Source organism: Cygnus olor, chromosome 2 (genome assembly GCF_009769625.2).
Source record: "Cygnus olor isolate bCygOlo1 chromosome 2, bCygOlo1.pri.v2, whole genome shotgun sequence".
NCBI classification, from domain to species: Eukaryota; Metazoa; Chordata; class Aves; order Anseriformes; family Anatidae; genus Cygnus; species Cygnus olor.
Window position 1 is genome coordinate 37,560,753 of NC_049170.1, and position 24,504 is coordinate 37,585,256.

The 24,504-nt window shown below is 42.0% G+C and overlaps 1 long non-coding RNA gene across 2 annotated transcripts in view; it reads right to left on the minus strand.

Annotated features, from left to right (window-relative positions):
• The window catches only part of LOC121066224, a 113,236-nt gene that overhangs the window by 53,010 nt on the left and 35,722 nt on the right, over nucleotides 1–24,504 (minus strand). The window contains exons 3-4 of one of the 2 annotated variants that reach the window (XR_005817596.1): nucleotides 10,280–10,409; nucleotides 5,043–7,030 (exon numbers count right to left, since the gene is read on the minus strand). This is a non-coding gene — a long non-coding RNA (uncharacterized LOC121066224). Of the gene's footprint in view, nucleotides 1–5,042; nucleotides 7,031–10,279; nucleotides 10,410–24,504 lie in introns of those variants that run through there. The other variant, XR_005817597.1, reaches the window with a different exon arrangement.

A 24,504-nucleotide genomic window follows, 5' to 3' on the forward strand; every position in this document is an offset into this window, starting at 1 on the left:
TTATATCTTAGGGATGGAACATATGGGGAGAGTGGAATGTCAGGCAGGCAGGGTATTAGGAACAGACAGCACAGCATAAAGCAAGCAACCTTCATGTAACTAATTTACTATGTGCTAAACTGGATCAAATTCCTACAAATGTGATGTTAAACACTTACGTATGGCTGTATATTTTTATGGAACAGGATTAAGAAATGATGTAAAGTTCCAAGCATAAAATTCTGGCTAATCAAAATCTTTTGGCAAGTTAACCATTTTCATTTTGAATGAACGGTCTATATTACCACTTTGTCTCCAGAAAAAAACAACATATCTTCATATAGATCCCCTGAAAATTGAATGGATAATTTCTTTTCCTGACTCAAAGAATTTTCCTGCACCACCACCATCCCAATTTATTTCCATATATTTTATTATGTACAAATCTTTTCTTTTTTTTTTAGTAGGAACAAACCTTATACATGAAATACAAGAATAAAACAAAGTTTCCTTGACTTCTGACCTATTAACTGCAAAAACCTATCAAAAAGATCCTGCAGTAGAGGAACATTTCTGTTTAAAGAGGAATGCCAGAGCCTGACAAGATTTTGGAAGAGAAAAAGTTAAAGTGGCATATAGCAGGTTATAGCAGTTTTTTAAGTTGAAGATTGTAGATGGAGAGTCCATCATCACCTAAGTCTCCAATAATATGTCTCAAGAGGGAGAAAAAAACATGGTACAGCACAGCTCTGTCTATGTTGTTCCCTCATCTTCACATTACTTGACCCTCAACTGAAAGGCTGTGACACAAGTTATCCCTTTTGGTCTGAGCAGCCAGGTGAAATTTCAGGACCTTAGAACTGGAGATGGACTGAGACATCACCAGGATAACTCCCTCTACGTACAACTATATTTAAGGTGTTATTTCTTGCAGGCAGGAAGTCTTGAGCCACCCTACTCGCAGATCTCAGCACCTTTCAGCCTACTTTTGCCTCCAGATAAAAGTTCTTCAAGTCAGGAGTGACACCTCTGGCAAAGCAGAGGCCCATAACTCATAATTCAGTGAGGTTTTCCTCCTCCTAGCAAGAAGTGCTCATTTTCTTTCCGTCCATCTGTCACTCTTCTTACATTTACATCTACGGTCCAAATGACAGTTTTTATTCTGGCCCAGTTTTCTTTCTGATTACAGGAATGAATGCCCCTAGTGGGAATCTGAACTTAAACTTTTAATTTACTTTTAAAAGAACTAATTGAGAGAAACTATCAACGGGAGAATCAACTCTGAACCATCAGGCCCATGTAAGGTAGCTAAAAAACTTATGTATCTGTGCTAGAATTTTTTTGAGCTATTCTTGCCCTAAGAAAAAGGGTAGGCAAAGGAAGCGCCTTAAAGTTGGTGTGATCAGGCTCATGGCAAGACGCAGCAGAAGCCACCGGCTCTGTGAGGTGCACTGGCCTGTCATCATGCTGCTGGCAGCAGCAAATACAGGCAACAATGTGAATGCCACTCGCTGCACTGGCAAATTATTCTCTTTGAAAGGTCTCATCCAGCTAGTCCAGCCCTGGCATCTGAAATATGGGCGCAGAGATGCAGCGCCCTGCCACCTTATTTGGCAGAGCTACTTTCTGGAAACAACGTCACGAGCAAAAGGAGGAATGTTCCTTTGTTTTGGAGGAGGAGGAGAGATGGTGGGAAGAAGGTGGCTCTAAGGAGAACCATATGAGCGGGAAGGAAGGAATTGTTTAGTTTTCTTTACAGCCTAATTAAAAAAGCATGTTACGGAACACAGACCACAAAAAGGGCCGTGTCTCTCAGACTGCGTATTTTGACTTGTGGGATGCTCTTGAGCGTGAAGGATGTACTATGGACGAAAGACTTGGTGACTTAAAATCACTCCCCCCCTCTCCATTTGATGACCCACATCCAGTTTGGTGACATTCTCCAACATTTCTGGATGTGAAGAACATGCAAATGGGAGGTGGCTGCACAGACAGCTTGTTCATTTAAGCCCAGCGATGGGGAAAACGGAGGTGGGTGGATATGCAAGGAAAAGCTGCTGCTGTGCAGAAGATGTTTCAGCCTGCTCACATGGAGGCTTCTTCCAGCTTGCAATCAAGGAGGCCAAGCAGAGGGGACACAGATTAGTTCAGGAGTTCATAGCCTCGTTGAGTAATTTTCTACTGGGGTAATGCCAGGGTGCATTTGCTTGCACTTTCGGATGTCTTAATTCCCTCCTCCTGTGATGATTCCCATCCTGTAAATGCTTTTTCTGTTGCCAGTTAATGAATTCTCTTAGCCTGGCAACTTATCTGCTAATGCAGTTTGAGCAGCAGATAGTTTATATTTACCAGGCTGGAGTTAAAAATAATTCACGTGTTACATTCAAATGTCGAATCTGAGGTAACCAGTCAACACAAGAGCGTAGCCCCTAAGTAAGAACAGATGCAAAATTAATCTGATACAATTTTGGTTTGTTTCTTTCCCTGTGACATTTCTATTTTTTTCTGCTAAAACCTGACCCTTCCCATCTTTTTCCTGCTGCACAGAATAGCACCTACATGCCAAGCTCATTGGCAAAACCGCTTTTAATGGTCTTTATGCTGATAAACACAGCACTCAGCCATGCTTGCAGTCCCACAGGTTGCTGTAATGACAACGTTATGTGCAATCAAAGACGCGCCAGGAGGTGCAAGCTGCAGCATGATGGGAACAGGACATCCCTACGTGTCTGATGGCCAGAAAACTGGGAGCACACACACGACAAACACTGCCGTACACCTCTCAGTACCTTTGCTTTCCTCACAACAGAAAGATTTTTGTTCGGCCTACCACGGCAGTTCCTGGGGCTTGTTTTATGTTTTTATGTTTTCTTAACCGCCTAGTCACATAGCAGTACTCACTGCCAAGGGGGGAAAGCCCTAGGGATTTATCTTAGTTGGACTGGATTAAAAACCCTTTCAAGCGCAATGCTGCCCAAGTGCTTGTGGCTGTGCTGCATGGGGAACTCAGCGCAGCAAAGCAGCTAAAAACGTCCCCGACGTCCCCACCCATGTTCCCCAGCCTAGGAGCCTCCATCATGTGGCACAAGCAGCAAGGTGGGCAGCAAGGATAAACAGGGTCCATCCTGCTATCAAGAGGCCTGTCGCCTCAAACCCTTCAGGCTTGACACGGTGCTCGAATTCCTGCTGACTGGCTGGGCTGTACAACCGAGAGTCAGCCAGCCAGCGATGGGATTCCTACGTCCATAGCTTTCCTCGCTCTGCTGCCTCTGTTAGGAAGTGTTTAAAAGGTTTTGGGGACAGGCTATGAATAGGCTTTATTCTTTGCCCTCTAGCTGTACCCTAAAGGCAACTGAGAGAGGTGCATTGTGGCAAGCTGACCGTGCTTACGTGGGGCCCTAATAACATCCTGGGAGCAGGCCTGCCATTTTGACAACACAAGGCAATGGTTTCACACTGCAAAAACATAAATCAGCATTAGTTACCTTGGAGACTGTAAATGGGCTGTAAAATACACGATGTGCTTGGCTATCGATGTAAGAGCACCAACAAGCCACCCTCCATGCTGCATGAATCAATTACACATAGGTGGGCAGCTACTAGCAGCCAGGGAGGTGGAAAGCTTTATTGGCCGGCCTGAATTTGGCAATCAAGAGCCAAGCTAGTGCCTGGGGCAGCAAACAGCAATAGCAGCGGTGGATATCTCTTCGTAATGCCTGTAAGGTTGTGTACTGGTCACCCTTGTGTAGGTACCAGGCACAGGCTTCCTGGGAGAGGTTGGGCACCCCTTCAGTGACTTTCCCCAGTTACACACCGTGTGTCACACAGCTGGATCTTCCCCCCACCTCTTCTCCAGGACATGCAGCCCTTGGAGGTGAGCAGGACAGGGAGGGATGCCCTGGCCCAGAGCAACAAGGCAAGTGAGGAAAACACAGACTTTCAGATCAGCCTTTCTCTCTGGTAAATGCAAACAAACATCAGGAGAAAGGAAGCTGGCCTTCCCTTCACTACCCTGTCACTACACCTGCGTGGGCCTTCAGGCACTGGGGACTGTTCAAGTTCATGTTTGGCTGAGGGGTACGAGGACCTCCCCTGCACTCTTGAGCCTTGTGCCCAATTTATTTCTCTTTGTTTCTATCCTGCAATGTGGACAGATAGAAGAGGTACTTATAAGTATCTCAGATAGCTAGTTTAAATAAAAGGCAGCTGTTGTCTGTGAGGAGATGATAGAGGTGGCTCCATAATGTCCAAACAGAATTTCAGCGAGTACTTGAAGGCATGTTTCCCTCATTTTCTATGACATCTATCCGAAAAACACCCACTAGATATTAAAAATAATAAACATTTGTTAGATAATAAATCCCAGCCTCTGTTTTCATGATAAACTAGATGATTTTGTGAGGACTCTTCCTTGACCGATAGTAAGAGGTGTAAGAGGTCAGTGCTGAAGGGATTTCCAGTCCTGGGTTCAGATTCTTTTGTGGTATCGTCATCTGTTTTGTACTTCGCTCTTTGTTACCTGGTTTTGCCTTAACCCTTCTCTGTGAATGAGAAAAAAGCCCTTTAATTGCCTTTTGTGTAATCTTGAGGGAGAAATTCAAGTAACTGGTAAAGTAATAAATCCTGATTACAGATCATCACTCACTTTTCTTATGAATATATCTAAGACTTTTACCACTAGTTGGAGAGGGAGAAAGCAAAGGTTAGTGCAACTTCTCTGCTTTGTTACCAAAACAGACTGCAAAATTATATCCTCCCCCTCTATCCAGTTATTGCCCCAATCCAAATCTATGCAGTGGGACTGAGAGTCACGTCACTGACAACTCTGCAAGCACAGAGCTATTTCTACATCCTAACAAAAGCAATTCTGTAGCTCAGGATGACAAATTCATGAAACATCTGTGAAAGGTCATGGAACAACAAGCCACTTTGGGACAAACAGACTTTCTTCTGAGGTCCCTTGTTTTGGTGAAAATCTCTGATTCTCAGCACACACTGCCAAAATGTTATATTAAAAATAAGATACCATAAAAATATATATTAATATAGCATAGTGCTGCTTTTATTTACTTTCCTCGCTACCTCAGAACAGCAGTTGTAATATTTTAAGAAGACAGCAAACCAGCAGCCAGGTATCAGTATTTTTCACGCTATACAGGTGTTTCCCTGCATTAAAGCCAGACCTGCTTTTTACACCCATCTCTGCTGCCCCTTTCCCTCTTTGTATAACCTGTGCTGGGAGGTGGGATCAGCCCCAAGGGCTGGAGGCTGTGTAGTTTCCATCTCTCTCCCTTTTCCATTCTGGAGACTGTTCCCAACAAACCAACATGCTACAAGGGTGTCTCCGAAGAAAACAGGATAACTGGGAGGAGGAGTGAAGGAAAGGGTTGGATCAGAAAGAACTTGGGGCACGACCTAAAACAATTTAGCTCATACATCTGCATGCCCACCTGGAAGGGAAAATTTACTCCTTTTGGGAAGCAAAAAGAGAGATTGTGCCTCTGGGATGAGTCAGTCCAGGAGAGGTCTGTGGATCCCCCCATGTAGCTGTTTCCAAGCAGAAATCCCCTCCTGGGTGTATTAATGTGGGAGGGGACAATCTGGCCCAGGTTTAAAACAATCACTTGGTTTTAAATCACTTGGAATGTAGTTTTCCTTTCTGTTTTGTCACTTACAACTATAATTATAGGTATTGCTACTGCTCCATCCATTGTTACACCAGACTAAAACTTTCCATCATACGCACCATTCCCAGTTGCTTGTAACTCTGTCAGACCTTTAACTTTTAAGGGCTGAAAACTTCCATGCCGCTTCCTCTGCCTGAGGTTGACTAGGAAATATCCCTAAGAGGCTGGGTTTTTTCCAGAACAAAAGCGAGCAGCGGAGGCAGCTTTCCCCACCAGCTAGCGATCACTGTGAAGGTTTGGAGCAGGAGGTTGGAATTTGGCAGCAAGATGACAGTGAGGCTAGAAAGGTACATCACAAGGTCTCATTGATGGTTCTTTTGATTCAGTTGGCATGGATTTGATGAGCAAGGTACCAACACCTGCCCCTCCTGCATGCACAGTTGAGTTCAATCAGTTCTCAGTTACTGAATCACTGAAGGCAGCAAGAATGGGTTGAAGCTCAAACTCCTGCCACATGTCCCAGATGCTGGTGGTCCTCAGAGGAGTCCTCTCACCATACAGGGGACAGACAGCATGGTACACACTGTGCCAAAATCTCTTTTAGGCTGATGCTGAGGTCAGTGATGCAGTGGTGGAGCAGCTCTTTGTTCCCAAATCACCAGGCAGATATGTCCAGATGTTGTGAACCGCACTATTGCCATACTGACAGATCTGGGAAGATAAGTCATGATAAATTTAGCAACCTTTGCTGTGGGCACAGTGGGAAAGTATTTTGATTCATACTCATACAAACTCTGCACTGTTTTTCCCCACTGGACATTAGGGGTCATTTGTGACAAGCTCCCTCAGAGGACTGGACTTCTGTGTGGCCTTCCAGGTCTGGCTCCCGTTCCACAGAAAGTAGGATACGTCTGTGCCTCTGACTGGGTGCATTCTGCCGGACAAGCCAAGCAACAGTAGATATTCCTGGGCAAGATTTCCATGCTCTTGTTTCCCAAATGAACCTGGTGACTAGCAGAGAATCTGTTAAGGGAGTTATCACCCATGTTTTCCAAATATGATTTCTCCTACAAGCTGACGATGGGATACATCCTTCATATTATTCAATGTGAGTACATGGAAACTGTAAGCAGGGCATGGTATGGTTTAGAAAAGGAACCAAAAGCACCAGGCAGCCCCTCTCCGTGGGTTTGTCCTCTGAGGAGCTACCTGCCAAGCCACTGGAGCAGAAACAGCCAAATGGCTCCCGGTACATCCATGATATCTCCTGAATCCCTTTGACCTGACGAAGGACAATATACACCAGCAAAGGTGTCCCTGTCAGGCTGCTGCAGCATTTTCACCAGGTTCCAGGTAACCTGCAATTCCCAGCATGGATCTTTGAAGCTCCCCAGTCTCTGCTGTGTTCAGGTTGCTTTGTGCAACTGAGATGAGGTGGCAGCAAGGCCAAAAAAAATCCTCAGGTAAAAGATGTTCTTAGTATTGCTTCTTCATGCATGTATATTTTGATTAATCGCTCATTTTTAAACAGCATTTAAATGAGTGTGAATAAATTCCCTTTGCAAATGGGAATGTTCCAAACATGTAGGACTGTATGCTCCATTAACTTTCAGTGAAATAAAGGCTCGTGAGTGCCGATGTTATTTTTGAAAACAAGATCTAAGGTGCTTAGATCTTAGAAAGCCTTATGCACAGCTTTTAATTACATACTTGAATCATTAAAACACATACAAAAATAACATTTTAAATGTATATAAACATCCACTTAGTGGACACACACATCCACATGTATTTAATTTAATTTTAAGGTGGATTTCGTATACTATTTCCTTCCTTTATTCATGACTAGAACTGAGCTAAGACACTGAATTGGAATTTTCTTGTTTTCATCTTCTTGTAACTTTCTTCTTAGTATAAATTCTGTTTTCTCACATCTCAAAGTTACAATAGTACTTATCATAAGTAGGAAAAATTACTTTCCTTCAGCTATCATCTAGAATTATACAAGCATTTTTAGAACATTACACTGAAAAACTGTTTTTCTAAAACATTTCCTTTTAAAATTAGGGCCTTTTTCCCCCCTGCCCCTAGGAAGAGATCTGCTGAGAAAACTGTGCTGTTTTAATCACCCAGATATGTGGGTCTACACTCAGCAACCACATGGATTTTAAAGGAACTGCTTGGAGTGGTAGGCTTATACACACAGTGCCTGGGACACACTGTTGATTGCAGTTTTCCGAACTCTCAGCATTTACTAGAGATGTAATTTTGGTGTTTCCTCACCACTTGCACTGTACTTTTGTGGAAAAAAATACCAATAATTCTTAATACTACTTTTAAAGATAATAGAACTTAAAGTTTGTGAAGCAAGAAGTTTTTCTGTTCAGTGTTTGCCTAACACCAACAGTGCTACAATTCAGGTCAAAAACTAAGCCTTTATTTTGCAATTACACTACAAGTAAGATACAAGATACAAGACTAAGATACACCTGAAAATTGAGAAGCAGGTATTTGAATACCAAAGAAAAATGGGATTTTTCCCCAAGACACTCAATTCTTTATATAATTTGACGTCTTCTCCTGTATCAAAGAGGTTAATAAGTTACACCACTGACATATACTCAGATATTACACCTACATGTATATTAGACAATTACCACGCCAAGAGAATATTTTGCTTTAATTTTTACTTCTGGCCCTGTGCTTGTTCCTGCAGACTGTACTGATTCAAAAGCCAGTGACCTTGGCTAATTTGTGAAGGACAATTAACACTCGAGCAAAAGTGTTCCAAAATCCCTCTCCTGCTAACTTGCCAAAAGAAAGGCCAAATCCATAAAATGCACATTAGGGCTGGAGGGAGGGGGAGAGAGAAAGAGAGAGAGGAAGAGAGTGCTGACTTCAATCCTTCAATCCTGGGAAAGGAGTGAAAACCAAGAGAAACATAAGCAGAAATAAAATACACTGAGTGTCTAAGTAGTGAAGTGGTTTTTTGAACTCTTGGCAACCTTATGTGGGAATCCAGGAATCAAAGAATATAGGAAAAAATAAAAGCTCCCTATTTGTGGTTGCTTAAAGAATAAAAAAACTCCATACATGCAACAGAAAAGAGCATGTTTGAATATGAAAAATAAATTACTATTCAGCATATGATCAATGTATTCCAAGTATTAGGGGCCTAAGTATTTTCTCACTGTTTAAGCTGCAGCAAAACACAAATGGATCTTCAGAGAGAAAAGAAGGTTACCCAAATCCACTTCTATTTCTTCCAGGACTTCAGTGCAGTGAGAGGAAGAATTATTCAACAGAGCCACAGCTTGGCCCCCACTTTCCCAACACTAAATGCCTTTGGAAGCCTCATCTTTAATTTTGCTGTCTTCATGTTTGCTAAAATCATTCCATGTACTGATTTGCCTTAACTGCTCAATTAGAAGTTGCTGGTTAAACTGAACTACCTTACAAAGTATTTAACCACACACATGCATATCCTGTACTTGACAAGGTCTTAGAGATCATCTCACAGTTCACGAGGTCAAACTCAAAAGTTTCAGTGGGGGGTGAGGGCAAAGGAGAGGGACAACATTCTTTGCAGAAGGAGGATAACAATTTGAATCATGACTTGGAAGACATTCATTTCAAGGCCTGTTATTACAAACAAATCTTCCTGGATGACAAATCCTCCTCCTATAACCTGTGAAAAGCACACCCACTTTGTGAGTACATAAATACTCTGAGACTGGTTATAGCTACCCACATATTATCATCATATATTTCAGTAGTTTAGAAACAAAGGAGGATTTCAAATTACACTTTTTGTTTTTGTTTTGTTTTTTACAGGTGGTAGTAGTAGCGAGCTGGAGATAGACCTTGAAGAGCAGACACTTCAATGGAGAAGGCTGCTGTGAAGCATGACCTACCTTTACCTTCCTTCCTTCTTTTCATTTTTCTCTGAATGAGCAAAATTATTAAGATCAGAACATTACAAAATGCGAAGCAGAAAATCCGTTCATCCAGGGCTCCCATACAGAAACTGAGGCCTGTGGGTTTCAGTGTACTCCCCAAAGGAAAGTGAAGACAAGCTTCTCAATTCATAGGCCATAAAGGGCAGCACAGAGTGAAATGACTTTCCCCAAACTGTGCAACTGTCATAAATGGAAGCAGAATCCATACCCCTTTACCACACTTTATTCCTTCATCCACACCCAAACAAGTGAGCTAGCTGAAATGCAATGGAGAGGAGCTTGCAGAAACCATTATTCCTCATTAAGTTTTCCCCTTATAATAGTCCATTGAATTTGGTACCCAGCCAAATTGCTGCAGCAATTGGAAGGGTAAGAAATCAACTGCAGTTTAGGGTGTTGATAGAAATACAGAAAAACAGCAAAGATGTCGTGACTTATCTTTAAGACTTCCTAGACTGAATTGCAAAATAGCTAGAACTTCAGTAAAAACTTGTCTCCAATGACTCATCGTGTACGATAGCTTTATTACCTTGAAGAGAAAAGCCCCCAAAAAGCTTTCTCACAAGTCTCAAATCATAATGTTCATAACCCTGCTGAATATCAAATCTGATCTGCAGCAGTTTTCAAATCATGCAGGTCAGAACAAGAAGAATGGAGGATCAGCAGAATGAAACGTTTTCCAGAAAAAGGGTGTGAAAGTATAAGCAACCTTACTTGGTTTGTTCATACAGTATGTCTGTCTCCTGTTTTCTCTCTGTGGCAGGCTACCTGAAAAGCTTGAAGTTGTTCTTTAAGCACGGTTGAACTGCCACTTGATTTTCTTCACACCATTCTTGGGAATTACCTGGATGTTGTAAGAGAAAAACAAACCAAAATTTTCTATGTAATCCCAGCATGGAAAAACTACAGCAAGGTTAATATTTTTTTCATTTGAATACCTAGACTATTTATAATTCCCAATTTATAATTCAATCTTATGACAACAATTGCAGAAATAGTGACTGAAATTAAAATTATTCTGAATCTTTACTTATTGTTCAAACTTTGTGCGGTCAAGCAGAAAATAAAGTGTGTGTTAATTTTAGCGTACAGTACACAAGGTGAGGGTAATATCTTAAGACTGTATGCATATGAGCTTGTATCTGTCATAATATAACTACAGACAGTGCCACTGCCTTCCCTTCCAATGGGTTGGTGGCATCACTAATCCATACAGTAACAAATGTGTGCCTAAACTTATTTTTTTAATCTCTAAGCCTTATCCATGTTTTTCTATGAAATACTTCTTCATTTCAGTCTCCAGTTTTTGTGCTCTGAAGGGCTGAAGGAGTTGATGAAGAGCTTGTTCAAGTTAATAAACCAGTTGGCTAGCATAATTTAAGACCAAAGTCCTGCAGCTTTACGCAGCGTCTTCAAAAGTGTAACTCACTTGCAAGGACAAGAGCAGTCACGAAGCAGAAACCTAGCTCAAAATAGGTATGCAAATGCTGGCTGTACTGGATAACTAAGCCACCTGCTAGAGAGTCATTTACATCTACTTACGCAGAACACGGTTTACTGTAATACAGACTGCTTTTTTAAAATGTCTCATATGATCTAGGCAGGACAAACCTCATTTTTTATTGCAAAAGGTCAAATTTTGCAATCCGCACCACAATGCAGTAGCAAGAATTTTGAACAGCTAAAAGTGACAGCATTAAGAGATACTGTGTTCACATAATCCAGTGAGCCTCCAAAACACATGCCAAGATCACTTTAGAGGAAGATGAATTATCTAATGAGCTAGTACAAGGGAATGCAGCTCTCCCTGCACTAACAAGTTGAATACCAAAGCACGAAGCAGGCACTCCAGGTGAACAAACTTGCTACAGAATTTGAATCAGAAAGCTTTATCAAAGTGAAGATGTTTTTCTTCCTAGCAAAGACAGTAGACACCATTCAGGAGTGCCAAGCCTGGCAGTTTCTATAATGAATACATCTGCCTGTCTGTGATCACCCCTCCAAGATCTGAATCTACGTGCTGTCAACAAACAGCTGTACCACAGAACATGTTTGATCAAACCAAAGTATTTTCACTATGCAGGATTGTGTCTGGCTCTGAATCTTTTCCAGCACTGGTTCACACCAGCCTTGGAGTAAACCCATTTAAAACAGTGGAGCTTCAGCAGCATAAAGCTGCCATCTCTCCAAAAAAGAAGTCACTGTCAGTCGCTATTGAAACCAACAAAAATCCGTACCTGCTACTGAAGTGAAGCCAATGCCTTCACTTTTGAATCTTCAATCAGATGATCAGAAAATTACAGAAGTGGCTAGACAGCTAGGGCAGAAACAGGCTGGGCATCAACAGCTTCAGACCGAGTACCCCTTCATATAAAAATTTTCCATAAAACTAACTTTAATAAACTTTCATTGTAGATCACCTGATGTACCAATCTATAGAAATTATAGAAATATCTCAGCAGGAACTGATTTTAGGATGATGTCTGATGAGGTGGAGGAGGGCAATGAGAAGGATCCTGGACATGACCAGAGCTATTTGACGCTTTGCACTTCACTTTTGACTGGAGATTTATGATGAGAACGCTGATAAAATTTCAGCATCAGTGCAGTGAAAGTATATGGAAATAACAACAGTAAGTGCTAAGAAAAAAATAAATGGAGGTATTTCAAACAATCCTTATTTCTGTAGACGTGCTCATTAGGTGGTTCAAACATTTACATGGACTGTTTACATATCGGTATTGTTTTCCTTCTCTATCAGTGCTTTTTCTGCAGCATAGATATACCTGTAGGAAACCTGTTCAGCACATAAAACCTAAAGGTGGAACATATGCATCTGATAAACAGCCTGTTACAAGCTTATTGTGTTTCAGGATTGTTCCATTTCAGTTTACAATTTGTTTTATGTTCCTTTGAAACTGTTTCGGTAAAACTGGGACTAATTTAATGCACATTTTATTAAAATTGTTTGCAGTGGGGTATGACAAAAATATGAAGTACAGGCGACATTGAAGCGCTGAGCTGCCTATGGTGTTTAGGCAACCAAAAATAAAGCATGTTGAGCTATGAATTCCACAAATTTCCTGATTTCCTGGCCCCAGTCATCCTGTCTCAGATTCATGTTAGAGTGAAAGGTCTTTCATACAATTCAGCCTTTTCTCAGACAATATGATAGGTATATCAAATTATTTCCATGCAGCCACTGTGTTCAAACAATAAAATTCTCAGTCCAACTCATTTTGTAAATATGCCATAGCTGTTCAAGGGCTCTCTGAGCTCATGTGATTGGATTGATGGCCCTCAATGGTCAAAAGAAGGGAAAATTATCCTGTGGGATTTTTCCATCTGGTTTACATTGCAGTTCAAACTCTATGGATCAAAGGAAAAGCATTTTCTCTTTCACTGTGTTATCTAACATGAGCCAAAGTATTTCTGGGTCTGTTCAGTGGAAAAGCAAGAGAGCACCACTTCATGGAAACTACTCCTATTTTATTAGTTTTCAGTCACTTTTTAAAGCCATAATGCATAGTAATAGATAGGGGCACCAGCCATAAGATTGTAGGACAGGGAGCTGAATACTGAAATCATTGCTCAGTTTTTATTTTGTCCTTGAGAAAAGCTGTGACACCCATTCCTAAAAAGCTGATCGGATGCTTGCAAGTTTAGATGAAAAAAAAGCAAGTTTGGGCTTTTCACATTTACAAATCAATAACAGAGTTACCCCATTCTTTTTAAAGTTGTAAGGCTGCCCAGTCTTTAGCACTCAAGCTGAAGTGCAGCAGTCTAGAAGAACCAGTTTAGTTAGCCATGCAGAGCTTTGATTTGAAGTTTCTGAAGGTAGACATGCTCTGCTCTCTCTCCCTTTTAAATCACTTTCTTCTAGTGTTTCTTAGTTAAACCAACAGCCCATCTTAGTCACGAGTTCTGGTGCTCAGTTCTCATGAGCTGGCACCTAACCACGCTGCCTAGTTAACTGATAGGATTTTTCTATTTGGGGATAAAAATAGAAAAAAAAACTTTTTAAAAGACAGAAACCAAAGAAAAGACAATGTGCAAGGAACATGGGTTCTTTTACATCCTGAACTTTTCAGAAATACAAGTAATGGAAGAAGTTTTGAATACAGACATCACAAATCAAGGGAGCAACACAAAACTGCACCAAGGGAGGTCCAGACTGGATATTAGGAAGATTTTCTTCACCATGAGGGTGGACAAACGTGGACAGGTTTCCTAGGGCGATGGTTGATGCCCCGTGAGTCTCAGCATTCAAGAATTATTTGGATAATACCCTTAAAGCGTGCTTTAACTTTTGGTTAGCCCTGAAGAGGTCAGGCAGTTGGTCTAGATGATCTTTGAAGGTCCCTTCCAACTGAACTATTCTAATCTCTTCCTGTCAGGGTACAGACATATAAAAAAAATCTATATTTTTGTATTTTTTTTCCCCTGTATCTTAGACATCCAAGACTTTTCAGAGATATAACTTTACAAGTAACCTATATCAAATTATGGTACAGAGAAACAAAGGATACCAGCTGTACAGTCAAACACTTTGTTCTCAACCACTTATGAAGTATTTCAGTCCTTTTAGTCAGGATTTTAACGGAGACCAGAGATCCAAAACTTCTTGAAAACTTGCTGGATTTAAACTTAGAATCACAGAATTGAAGGGGTTGGAAGGGACCTCAAGAGACCATCAGGTCCAACCCCCCTGCCAAAGCAGGTTCCTTAGAGCAGGCTGCCCAGGTGGGTGTCCAGACAGTCCTTGAGCATCTCCAGGGAAGGAGACTCCACAACCTCCCTGGGCAGCCTGTTCCAGTGCTCCGTCACCCTCACCGTGAAGAAGTTCTTTTGCATGTTGGTGCAGAACTTCCTGTGCTCCATTTTGTGGCCATTGCCCCTTGTCCTATCCCCACAAACCACTGAAAAGAGGTTGGCCAAATCCCTCTGTCTCCCACACCTCAGGTATTTATACACATTGATGAGATCCCCTCTCAGTCTTTTCTCCAGGCTGAACAGACCCAGGTCCCTCAGCCTTTCCTCATAGGGAAGATGCTCCAGGCCCCGTATTGTCTTTGCGGTCCTCTGCTGGACTCTTTCCAGGAGATCCCTGTCCTTTTTGTACCAGGGAGCCCAGAACTGGACACAGTACCCCACGTGAGACCTGACCAGGGCAGAGTAGAGGGGGAGGATCCCCTCCCTTGACCTGCTGGCCACGCTCCTTTCAATGCACCCCAGGATTGCATTGGCCCTCTTGGCCACCAGGGCACGCTGCTGGCTCATGGTCAACCTGTCGTCCACCAGGACCCCCAGGTCCTTCTCCTCAGAGCTCCTCTCCAGCAGGTCGTCCCCCAGCCTGTACTGATACGTCCGGTTGTTCCTTCCCAGGTGCAGGACTCTGTACTTGCTCTTATTAAACCTCATTTGGTTTCTTCCTGCCCATCTTTCCAGCCAGTCCAGGTGTCGCTGAATGGCAGCACAGCCTTCTGGCATGTCAGCCACTCCTCCCAGAAGAAACATTAAGATTAATCAGACATACACAGAAGATACCCATCAGACCACATCAGATTTTTCTGGGAAGGCCATCAGACAGCAAGTAGCACAGGCAGCTCAATGAGCCTGTTCTACAAAGCCTAGAACAGACCAGCCTTGCAGGAAGCAAGGAGCACAAGTGGGAGCAAGCACAGGCATGCAGTATGTCCAGTTATTGGGAAAAAAAAACTCTTCTGGCTGTAGGAAAATCAGGTGTTTTTAAATTAGTCTGCAAAAATGAAAAGAATACACCCAAGACCAGCCCAAAGTGCACACATTCTGAATAAAAGAATATTCATCCATGGAAAGGAAAAATTATCTGAGTTCAAGAGCTAGATAAATCTACTGACTGGATTATTATGTTGGACTCAGATGAGATGATTACTACAAATGGGACATGACTACACTGATTAACGTGACATCTGACTAAAGAATTTGAAGAGAAAGTTGAGTCATGGGGAATACAAACGGGTAAACCTTAACGTGTACACAGGGCAGATTATTCCCTATAAGGAGAAAACAAAATCTTAGGAAAAAGGTTTGCAATTGCTCTGAAACTTGGTATTCCATTTCCTCAGGCATTTATTAACTTTAAAGACTTTACAGTGTAAAGGACATTAAAACCTTAAAAATGCAAAGTGCATCTATAGAGAGAAAGAAGAAAGTACAAATCTGCATGAAAGCTGATTTGCTGTATTGTGGGGAGCCACCAAGAGGCAAAGGCCACCTCCTTCCCTATCCCCCTTTGGGGCTGGGATGGATGCTGTCCTCCTAGGCATTGGTTCAGCTGTGCAGGTCAGTCTGCCCAGCTTGATCATCTCCCACAGCGTTGCTTGCTGTTGCAGTGGGTTGATTTGGTGTTGAATCAGTTCATTGATTGGGTTCCTGCCTTGGCTAGCCACATAGCAGCCATTTACTATTCCTGGGCTGTGGGAGGGCTGCCTGGTATTGTGGCAGCCTGTGGATAGACCAAGTTTGACATGATGTAAAACTCAGCATGAGCAAGAGTACGCCAACATAAGAAACAAACCTCCTGCAAGTAAAGAAGTACCATGGATGCTCCATCACCATTTTTTTTTTTAAATGTTAGAAAAGTTGTTAAAAACAAAATTGTTAAAACCACACGAAGTAAAAGGCAGAATGAAAAGAGTCTGAATGCACACACAAATACATGCAAGCAAATGTTAGAACCATTGTACAAATTTGGCCTGGGTGTACTTGTTGATATTAACTCTGGGTAGTAGCTCTGTATTCCTCTTGTCACTATCCAGATCTCCTTAAAGGATACAGTACGTGATCTCCTGTATAACCTCTGTATTTGGTACCTGCAGCAAACTAGCTGAGGGTAATGACAGCAGCTGGATCACAATTTGGTTATGTTTTACAACAGCTGTGATTTGAATGACATTACTTCATAACCAGGCAATTACAACTAAGTTGTTGTATTGAAAATGGCTAAACTGACATTTTAGAAACTTGTTAAGTTTGTGTAGGTAGGGAGAACTAACTTGCAGGGCAACACAGCTTAGACTATCACCTATTAAAATCTTGTGTAATAAGAATCTTAGAAATAGGCCACCAATGCTAAAGTAAGAGTTTTAAAAATTCTTACAAATACAATGAGAAGGTGAGACAAAGAAAAACATGCAGGCATAGGTTTGTGCACATATATAGTATCAAAGACATAGTCCTAGTCCCAGTCTCATCTGTCTCTAGTGAAGCTGCTTATGTGAGTTGATTGCTATGGTCCTGAATACAATCCAGAGCTCAGTATCTTAACTCTTGCATGGCAATGGATTTTAGCTTACCAAAGGTACTGAGTAAATTGAAGCAGCTTTCCAAGACAAACTAAACAAGGACTTGAGCCAGAAAATTGTTGCAAGAAAAGACCACCATACTTAATACAGATGAGATTGAGGGGGAAGTCAGTGTGGCATCAAAGGCTTCATGAGAGTAGCAAAGACAGCATTTAAACTCTGTGCAGCACTGACAGGAGCAGAGGAACATAATAATACGGCCTCAGGTTTCAAGTCCCTAAGCATACACATATTAAGTGTTAAAAAAAAGAGCATTTCACTAGCAACAGCAGCATGAGCTAATTTCTAAAGCAACTCCATAAACCCCAACTGAGATGTAGTGTGAGCCAAAGGAGAAAGAAAATATATCTGGGAATGGCAGTGAATGAAGCTAAAACTAAGAAAGTTTAACACGCTGCTTTAGTATTGCTTCCCAGTAGGACACAATCAAGATCACCTTGGTGATCAGGTCTAGAAAGAATAGGATATGGTCAGAGAGGAAAATGGAGTTCTTTGCAAACTGCAGGATTGGAGGATTTAGAATAATTCATAATGCATTTAATGTAACCTCTGCTGCTTATGGAACAGCTAGAAATAGATTAAAGTTTAATGTATTCATTTGTCATGCATGCAATTAAAACAAATTCTTTTGCTGATTGTGAATTGTTTATAGAGACTAATAATTACCTGATATATCAGTTTGAGAAACGCCAGCAACTATATAGTCTGTCTCTTGGCTAGATACACAAGCATAATTTACTGTCGGAAAGAATGGCTTAGGAAGCTTTATTCTCTTGGAGAAAAGTTGGCAGTATATTGTGAAGCAGGAGATTAAAAAGGTTTAGACATTTTAGACATGTAAACTTTCCTTGTGAGGGCAGTTTACATTGCCTGATATGTCCTTTTATAAAACATTAGCCTTATTGGCTAGAAGCCCAATTCTCTGGTCACATCTACAAACAGGATTCATGAACAGCCCTCCAACGAGCACAGGATCAGATACAGTAAGAGAAGCAGTTCCTGTGGCTGCCATGTTACCAGCCAGATGGGCTTACATACACTTACCTGTGCAAGCACATGGATTTACCACAGGTGAGCAAAGCAAAACAGCTCAACCTGCGAGGACATACTTCTGACTGAGATGAAAATGATACTTTTTATTCCAATCTGGAGGAGAAAGCAGAAGGACCCATTCTCTGATTTGACTGCTGCTGTGCAGGAGAGCTGTCACTGTCACAGAACAGGTCTCAGTGAGAAGCATCCATACAACCTACCCTACAAGAGCAAGCTGAGAGGCTGGTCTCCCCAGGTGACAGAGCATATGCTCTCCATCAGCCCAGGACCAGCTCCTCTGTTTCTCTCCACCAGCTCTAGAGGTGACCTAGGAGCAAGGTCTCTTCCCTTAGGAAAACGTTGGCTGCAACCACCATCTTTTGTCTTCCATGTGTTCCCTGGATTATCCCACCTGGGTACAGCAAAACACCACACTTGAGCAAGGTCCTGTTTCACAACTTCAGAGAAGGGGTTGGCCACCATGTGCTCAACATTTCCACCCCAGAGAAGTGCTGAGGGAATCCCTACTTCTACCAGCCATGGGACCTGGCAGCACATAAGAGTTGAAGCGGCCCCAGCACTGAAGTAATTTCAAACACTCTGAGCAAGAGACAAGGCCACTTTTGTGAATTGTTAGAAGCCTGGTATGGGCGGAAGTCTGTAATTTTTGCCTGTCCTGACTGCCGAGCACAGTGAGGCAATAGATCTCCTCACAAGGTCAGGCACACTCCCAAAGAGCATGGAGCAGGCCTGGCGCCAGAACCATTCAGTGTGTACCTGTGCAGGCCAGATGCCTGTGTTGTATGGCCCACAGTCATAAGGACATGAGGCCCACTGACTGCAGACCATAGTTCGAGATCTCAGCTCACAATTAGGTTTTGTTTTCAGAAGACATTCAAGGTGTTTGTAGCAATTTTCTCATGTCTCTTGAAGACAAAACCTTTTTCCCTCAAGAGATCTGTTGATCAAGCCAAAATACCTAATTTGGCCGTCATCCTTAAGATAACTTTTAGCTTGTTGAAGCAAAAGGATTTTTTTTCTTTTGGGAAAGAAATCAATAGAAACAGTTAAGCTCAGCCACATGTATCTACATTAGTAATATATTTTTACTACATCATTGGAACCTGGTGGATTAGAAAGCCTGCTGCATAAATTACACTTTGCAATTCTTTGCCAGAGACTCAGGGGGAGACTAATTTTAAGTAATCATCATCCAATCTCATCCTTTTGGCTGTACTAATTTTCAAGGGATAAATTTACCACAGCACTCAGGGTTCTAGTTTCTAGGTTTACTTTAAAAAAAACCAAAAAACACAGAGAATTGTATGATTACATAATGCAGAAACACTTTCGACTCATTACTATTATTAAAAAGCAAATAAAAACCTCAAGTTTAACACGCCCAGAGTTGTTGCTTTGGGAAAGGGCTTGGTAAAGCAATGCAAGAAAAGCCCCTTTGGGCCTTGGAGCATGACTCAGAAGCCATGAGATTTTCTACCAATGTAAACTAACACCTGGCGCAGCACTCCAGTACCTGCCTGCCCTTTGTACTGTGGATGCAGGCAAGACTGGCAGCAAGTTCAGAATCCCTTCAGTGAAACCACATCAGGGAACGAGCCCACGAGCAACCCCGAGGTCAATAAAGCACATAGAGGTGCCCCAGGATGGTCCTTTCATTCCAATGGATGGTTGTGAATCGTGGCCCTGCTGAAAGCTTTGCTAGTGGTTTCATCTGCTAACATCAGGAGAAGAGGAAGAGATTTACACACACCTGCATGGGGAGTTTTTAATCCCTTTTTCCCCCGGCAAGACAGACTCTTAACTCACTCAGCAGGATATGCGGTTTGTCTGGATGCTTTGGCTGTACAGTTTTCCACGTGAACACCCTGTGTATACAATTTGTACTGTTTTAGCTGTACTTGTTACCAGGATGAGACACGCAGACAAAAGAGCAGAGGTGAGCCCATATGTTAACTAGTTTTTTACTCACCTCTGCTTTTAACATGACCTTGGAGAGCATCCCTTTTTTTCTTCCATATTATACATACACTCATGCACATCTGTGGTGTTTTGGCTATTTTCCCCTTTTTACTCTCAAGAACTGCTTTGTTATTTTTGTTTTAAGGTCTATCAGTTTTCAAGAAGCTGTTACTTTTTGAATTTCTCCCCCAGCTCACAAAAATGAAAAGAAAAAATCATCTGCATTGATCTCGTTGTCTTCTGGCCACAAAAGAGATCTGTTCTGCCACAAGAAGCCATTTTCAGATCCTCCATAATGAGGAAAGGTTAGGAAGGCTCTGCATTGTCTGAAAAAAATACTTCTGAGCTGGAAGAAAGTCTGAATTGCAAACTGAAATCCTTTCAGACATGATATGCTCGGTGAGTGATGTTATAGCTTGAAAGTGACTATTTCATCAACAGTTTTCAACTAAAATCATTACCACCACATAAAAGATACCTTTTTTTCTTTTGTTTTTGTCATTGGGAAAACAAAAACTAACAGGTGGGCTGACTTAAATCATATACCTCTGATTTTTATTTTATTTATTTATTTTTAAATCTAACTAGTCTGTTATTTTGAGGTTTGGGGAGCTGTACTTTAAGACTTTCATTCCCATTTTACTCCAATGTATTTTATACAATTGCTGGTTTATATTTCCCAGGAAACATTGGGATTTCTTCTGTGGTCAGACCAATGCTGTGTTTCATGGGAGTCTTGATCATTAGTCAGCACAAGAAGTGCAGGTCTGCCAGAGAGCAATGCTTATACAGACCTGAACTGTGGGACTGCCAGCCTACCAATTTCATGAGGCACCGCAACAGCAGAGTGGATGTAGGCTCATTTTGACCTGAGCTAGAAACAAAGTACTTCGACTCTGTACAACATCCTATTCCAAGATATTTTGATCATCACCATAAACATGAATCTGAATTAAAGCTTTCTTTCACTTTCCATTCTGTGAAATAGAATTTCATGCTTTTTATCTTAAGTGGACATTTTTGCTTCTGAAAAAAGAGTCCACTACTCCATGAGATCTGCCAAGAGCAGCTCCTTTCTCCCTGCTCAGCCTTGTGGCTGAATGACGGACTCAGTTTGCAGCTGGGAGGCTGCTCTCCAGAGCAGCTGGACACAGTGGTGTGTGTAATTCAAACAAGCAGGCAAATAATGAACCTTTCTTAGTACATTTCTTTCAGGAATACGTGCTTCTAATCCCTACAGTCATGTCACACGGCAAACTTTAGCAACATCGCATTTATAAGTGGTAATAGATCAAATTTTAAGGAAAGATGAAAAAACATAGCCAAAAGGTACAAAAAGCAGTAACTGTAAACCAGTTGCATCAGTAAAAAGTTGCATTCCCTCTGCTGGGAGAAGTGGAGCTTTCTATTGAGGCTAAAAGCAAGTTCTTTGTGGAGCAGATGAGAGGTGACACAGTTAGGAGTAATGATTCCCATGCCCTCAATATTGAGGAGGAGCCACCCAAGCAACTAGGTGGCATGCACTTACTTCCTCTGGGAAAAAGCCTGCTGAGAAAGGCATTGTACAATAATCACTAAAGGGCAGGGAGGTTAAGGGCTCAGTTAACAACAGCAAAACTCATTCCACCAGAGAGTTAATCCCCTGTTATTTGGGCCTTCGTGAACCAGTAGACCAAGTTTGGTCTCAGCTCTCCAGTGGCAGCAGAACAAAGCACAGAGCACTAATACAGCTGACCCTCTCCATATGACTAGCCAGCAAAAGGGAATTTGTGTCTCAAGTTCGAAGAATTTCAAGGATTGTTAGGACTGGTCATATAGAGATGTTTCTTCCCTCCCTTTGCTTTAGTTTCAACACAAAGCAAGCGCAGAAGCTTCCTGCCTGAAAACAGTAACAAGTACACAACATGTAATGGCCTGGCTAGGGAAACAAAATAATTAATCACTTGGGTTAGAAAACAGATGGGTGATCTGACCAGCCACAACAGCAGAAAATGAAGGCTTTCTGACCTATTTCCTTTTGGGGAATCATGAGCAAGGACAACCCACAAAGGTGTCCAACCGGATTTCTGAGGAAGAGCAGTAATAAAACTCCACAAACAAACATGATACAGGATTTTCTCATCAACTGAAAAATTGAGACAAAGGTGGATATTCATATGAATCAACTGTTGATACTTACCATAAGTCTTTGAAGTTCTCTGTATAATAGAGGAAGAGACATACACACTTCCCTAGGGTCAGTCCGTATATCTAAATTACACTCCTGCTATAAATCATCTTCTGAATAGAGGAAGCATCTCTGTCTCTCTCCATTAATGATGTTAAAGAGTCTAGTTCTTGACTTAGGAGCATAATCAGTGCCAGAAGTTTGGTGTTGTTAGTACTATGAGGTTGTCTTTTCTCTTTGTAGTGTCATAGCTGTACAGCTCTGACTGTTCTCTGATCTTTTCTAACTGTTCCTGCCTGCTTCCAAAACAGAGGAATCACTTTGCAGCTAGTTTGGGATGAGATAACAATATGCTAATACCAGATATAGAATCATAAAGTTTGGAAGAGACCTCCAAGATCATCTGGTCCAACTGCCCCCCTACCACACCACTCTCACCCACTAAACCATGACCCTGAGCACCACGTCCAACCTTTCCTTGAACACCCCCGGGGACCGTGACTCCACCACCTCCCTGAGCAACCTGTCCCAATGCCTGACTGCTCTTTCTGAGAAGAAATTTCTCCTCATTTCCAACCTGAACCTCCCCTGGCACAGCTTGAGGCCATTCCCTCTAGTCCTGTCACTAGTTACCTGTGAGAAGAGGCCGACCCCCAGCTCCCCACACCTTCCTTTCAGGTACCTGTAGACAGCAATGAGGTCTCCCCTGAGCCTCCTCTTCTCCAGACTAAACAACCCCAGTTCCCTCAACTGCTCCTCACAGGACTTGTGTTCCAGGCCGTTCACCAGCTTTGTAGCCCTTCTCTGGGCACGCTCCAGGATATACACATAGAAAACAACAATTTTATAAAGAAATAAAAGCTAAATATCAATAAACAATGTCGTCTTCATGGGAGTCTACTCTCAGAAAACAGCTTATAGGACTACACGAGCACAGCAGATCACTGAGTGATCTTTGACAGCATCCCCTAGCTGGGATAACGTATAGCCACCAGGACACAAACACTCAAAATAAAGGTATCAGAATTCATACACACATGCAAACAAAACCATCCCACCTTCTGCTAAAAGATTATCACACTCCACCAGATGGTTGGCTGGATGACAAGAGGTAGCCCATCTCAAAAAAAAGCAAGATATAATAAGAGGAGGCAAGGCTGTAACAGCCTCTCATAGAACACAGCAGAAGCACTGGTCAAGCATTTTAGGCTGCACATGCCCTTCTCCATGTCTAAAAAGGCAACTACCAGGCCGAGTGAGTTTGGAAGCAGCCTGAGTTATGAGTGTAACAGCTACACATACACGGTCTTACTGCTTGCATGATGCTCCCCAGTTAAAGTGTTCAGCCGAGGACAAACAGAATTCAGGCCAGGTGGTTCCCTTGCCACCACACTCAGAGGTGCTACCTGTCCCTGCCTAGGCAGCTGTTTATAGAGAAGAATAGTGTGCATTAACTGCCAAGATGGTAGAAAGATGCAAGGTAGTAGGTAATTTTTAAGCCTAAGGCAAAAAATAAGCCCAACGGAAACATACTCCACAAACCTTTTCTCCATGGAGCTGCCTTATTCCTAAGGATAAACAAAAGTCCTATTCTGAAAAACGCTATGAATGAAAACTGCTGAAGTATTTCTATTGTTAAAGTTTCCTATGTTAGAAAAAGAGTTAATCTTTTTTCCTAGTTTTAGCCTACTTAACCCTAAGATATTTAAACATAGGAGAAAAAAATTGTAAAAGGGTCTTTAAACTCTAGGAACATTTTTTCTGCAATGAACTCGGAGTGACTGAGGTTCGTAACAGAAGTTGAGCATGTAATATTTTCCACTGCTTACAGTTCCCTTCTGAACTTCCATTTTGTGGGAATACACTTGGATCATTGCTGACCTGTCTCTGGAAAAGGCTCACTGTGTATTTTGGCTTGGCTTCTTTCCATTTCTACTCCTCTAAGTCTGTTCCCCATTTCAACATCTCTTATTGCCACATTCCCAAACATGTTACACAACCCTAAAGAAGCAATTTATAGGAATATTAGTAATTCAGCTGTGACCAAACAAGCACTTTTCCCTTCTAACAGATCATTGTCTCCTGGGAACCATAGTTATGTGGCTCTTTGCTCACTTGTTTACAGCATTTCTCTGGATTTGATATTTAGACAGGCAAATGACTCAAAGCAGTATAAATCCATGAAAGCTAGTGTTTTGCAGCAGCTTTCAAAGCAAAACCTGGCTGGAAATATTCCGCGAGGGCTTTTCCAAAAGTGCCTGGAAGAGCCTGGTATGTGAATGCGTATCCTTCCTATAGCCAACCAAATTGTTCCAAGTGCACTTACACAGAGATCCTGCTTTAATGTTCATAGCTTGAGGCAGCACCATCCCAGATGAGAATCTGGGAGCATCCCGGGAATGTAACCTGTCAGA